This window comes from Bison bison, unplaced genomic scaffold, assembly GCF_000754665.1.
Source record: "Bison bison bison isolate TAMUID 2011002044 unplaced genomic scaffold, Bison_UMD1.0 scf7180017864370, whole genome shotgun sequence".
NCBI classification, from domain to species: Eukaryota; Metazoa; Chordata; class Mammalia; order Artiodactyla; family Bovidae; genus Bison; species Bison bison.
In genome coordinates this window covers 5,621,340-5,625,651 of record NW_011494942.1, presented here as the reverse complement: position 1 = coordinate 5,625,651, position 4,312 = coordinate 5,621,340, and the positions used below count along the sequence as shown (strand labels likewise).

Here is a 4,312-nt window from a genome sequence, read left to right as displayed (position 1 = left end):
TGCTTCAGTCGTGTCCGACTCTGTGCGACCCCATAGACGTCAGCCCACCAGGCTCTCCTGCCCCTGGGATTCTCCAGGAAAGAACACTGGAGTGGGTTGCCATTTCCTTCTCCAGTGCATGAAAGTGAAAAGTCAAATAGTCGCTCAGTCGTGTCTGACTCTTAGTGATCCCATGGACCGCAGCCTACCAGGCTCCTCCATCCATGGGATTTTCCAGGCAAGAGTACTGGAGTGGGGTGCCATTGCCTTCTCCACTTAAATGTAAACTCAATAACAAATCAATAACATTTTATGTAAGTATAAAGTTACCATTAAATTAAATTCAATGAGAAATAATGCCAGGCAGTTACATTCCAGCAAGATGCTATTCCCTGAGAAACTCTCTCAGGTATGTTCTCTGTTATGACTGGAGATGAGTAAGTACTGAGGGGATATTGAAGGCCTACTAGCACCAAACAGATCTGCTCCCCTTCTTTAAAAAAAAAAAAAAACTTTTTATTTTATATCGATATATAGACAATTAACAATGTTTTGATAGTTCAGGCGAACAGCGATTGGACTTAGCCACACATATACATTTAACTATTCTTCCCCTCTTCATTAATCAAAATGTTGAAGAGAATTGAAAACATATAACTTATTGAGCACATAATATCTATAAGCATTTCTGCTGCTGCTGCTGCTGCTAAGTTGCTTCAGTCGTGTCCGACTCTGTGCGACCCCAGAGACGGCAGCCCACCAGGCTCCCCCGTCCCTGGGATTCTCCAGGCAAGAACACTGGAGTGGGTTGCCATTTCCTTCTCCAATGCATGAAAGTGAAGAGTGAAAGTGAAGTCGCTCAGTTGTGTCCGACTCTTAGCGACCCCATGGACTGCAGCCTACCAGGCTCCTCCATCCATGAGATTTTCCAGGCAAGAGTACTGGAGTGGGGTGCCATCGCCTTCTCTATAAGCATTTCTAGTTATATCTAAAACAAACTTCTAGTTACATCTAAAACAAACTTTCATACAACCACTGATATGGACTTTACATTTCAAGAAATACCGTAGTATATTACACTAGACACGAACGAATGAGATAAAGTTTTAGCTTATCAGTAATGATGATGGTTACACTAATAACACACTGGCATTTGTCTCTGACCTGAGTGTTTCAGAAAGGGTAATGCTGGAATGAATGGGATAAGTGAGCCAAAAAAAAGAGTGGGAACAGAAGACCTCCGAGATCAACCCCACGACCCTGCTTAAACTGATGAAGATGAACAATACAACTTCATGGGCCGAAGTCATCCTTTCCAGTTGCCAATGTTCTCAAGAGGTGTTGCTAATAATACGAAAAGACTACTATAATTTTCATATCAAACTATGAAAATAGCATTGCCTTTGTTCTAATAGATTAGTGATGTGAATTCTACTCTAATAGGAACAACTTTTTTCATGTTCCTCCAAAAGCTGAAAGATCTCTTTCATTTACCAGGAATGAAAATCTCCTGTATTGCATTCTGCTTATAAACTATGCATTCATTGTTTCAGAGAAGTACATTTCTCTTTCTTGCTAGCATCCTATTTCTCCAACCATTCATTTGCTAGCAACATTCTGCCTTAAAAAATGATTCTGCCAAACGAAGGCACTGATTAGGTATTTGAAGGTGGAAGGAAGGAAAAGTTCTCTTTTTTTTCTCTCTCTCTATTTTCAAGGAAACAGTGGCAGAGCACTCCCGAGAGCCACTCCAAGGCTGTGGCATCCAGCCTTCTAGCGGCAGAAATGTTAGCGGTCAACTCAGTGGCATCAGCGCTGCTCCAGTAATGACAGCAAAGGCAGCAGCCCCCCCTCCAGCAACTCAATGTCAAACGCACTTTCCTGGCCTCTAGCCCCAGTGGCTCAGCAATAGAGAATCTGCCTGCAATATCAAAGGTGCAGGAGACTCAGGTTCCATCCCTGGGCTGGGAAGATCTCCTGGAGGAGGGCATGGCAACCTACTCCAGTATTCTTGTCTAGAGAATCTCATGGAGAGAGAGGCCTGGTGAGCTACATACAGTCTGTGAGGTCACAAAGAGTTAGACATGACTGAGTGACTGAGCACATGTGAATGTGTGTGTGCGTGTGCACACACACACACACACACACACAGCCCTGAGAGGTAACAGTTTTCAGTTTGGGAGGAAGCAGCCTTTTGCTTCCTTTGGCATCTCTAGTGCTTTTGTAATCAATGTAACCGATTCCTTTCCATCTCTCGCTGCTTAAAGTGAGTTCTCCCCACACTGTTGGTGGGAATATAGACTGGTACAGCCACTATGGAAAACAGTATGGAGGTTCCTCAAAAAACTAAAAATAAAAAAAAAATAAAAAATAAAAATAGAGGTACCACATGATCTAGCAATTCAACTCCTGGGCATACAGTCATGCAAAACTATAATTCAGAAAGATGCATGCACCGCTATGTTGATACCAGCACTATTCATAATATCCAAGATACAGAAACAATATATATTGACAGATGAATAAAGAAAATGTGAACATTTTCAACTGAACATTGAAAGTGAAGTCAAAGTGTTAGCCACAACACTGTAAATCAACTATACTTCAGTAAAAAAGAAAACATTACAGGACATCCAACATTTAAAGGAAATTATGCTAACAACTTTAAAAATGTCTTCATTCTTACTCTAAGTATCTGTTAGTATATTGTCTGCCTTTGATGCTTTCTATTAGGATGATTTTGTTTGTAACAAGGTGTAATGGGAGGGGCATGGTATTTGGGGTCAGACTACACACTGTCCTCGTCTGACCACTTCTTACTGCATAATGTTGTTGAGAGTCCACCTCACAAGAGTGTTCAGAATTTAACATGAAATTACATATGCAAACAATAGGGTGCCCTCATCCTTTTTCCATCTACTGCTTTTCTTTAAATAGCAACTCAATGTGTAGTCAAAGTCATAAAATTACAAATAAAAATACTTACTATACAAATTTTTAATAAGTAACAAGAAACGTTAAATAAGGGGAAAAGTCATTCTTAATTCCTCCTTCTGACAAGGAAGCACTGCTAACATTTGATATATTTCCTTCCCCTTATTACTATGTACTTTTATTTACATATGTTACTCATTTTTTAAAATCCACCTTTTTTTCCTTCTTAGGGTTTTAGGATAAGCATTTTTCAGACACTCTGTGAACCACTGTCAGCACCATGTGCACTGACTGTATAACACTATATATATATATATAACTGACTATATAACATTGTATATATATGACTGACTATGTAACACGCGCGCGGACTGTATAACACTATATAACTGACTATATAACATGCGCATGGACTGTATAACAATACATATATATAACTGACTATATAACACGCGTGCTGACTGTATAACACTATATATATATATAACCGACTATGTTACATGCGCGCTGACTGTATAACACTATATATATATAACTGACTATATAACACGCGCATGGACTGTATAACAATACATATATATATAACTGACTATATAACACATGCACTGACTGTATAACACTATATATATATATAACTGACTATATAACACGTGCACTGACTGTATAACACTATATATATATAACTGACTATGTAACACACGCACTGACTGTATAACACTATATATATATAACTGACTATGTAACACGCGCACTGACTGTATAACACTATATATATATTAACTGACTATATAACACATGCACTGACTGTATAACACTATATATATATGACTATGTAACACGCACACTGACTGTATAACACTATATATATATAACTGACTATGTAACACATGCACTGACTGTATAACACTATATATATATAACTGACTATGTAACACACGCACTGACTGTATAACACTATATATATATAACTGACTATATAACACACGCACTGACTGTATAACACTATATATATATGACTGACTATATAACACATGCACTGACTGTATAACACTATATAACTGACTATATAACACATGCACTGACTGTATAACACTATATATATATAACTGACTATGTAACACGCGCACTGACTGTATAACACTATATATATATATAACTGACTATGTAACATGCGTGCTGACTGTATAACAGTATATATATATAACTGACTATGTAACACATGCCCTGACTGTATAACACTATATAACTGACTATGTAACACACGCACTGACTGTATAACACTATATATATATAACTGACTATGTAACACACGCACTGACTGTATAACACTATATATATATAAACTGACTATGTAACACACGCACTGACTGTATAACACTATATATATATAACTGACTAT

The 4,312-nt window shown here is 37.9% G+C and overlaps 1 protein-coding gene across 1 annotated transcript in view; it reads right to left on the bottom strand.

The window, feature by feature from the left end:
• Positions 1–4,312, bottom strand: part of LOC105000199 (cGMP-inhibited 3',5'-cyclic phosphodiesterase A) — a 348,425-nt gene that overhangs the window by 266,661 nt on the left and 77,452 nt on the right. The window lies entirely within an intron of this gene.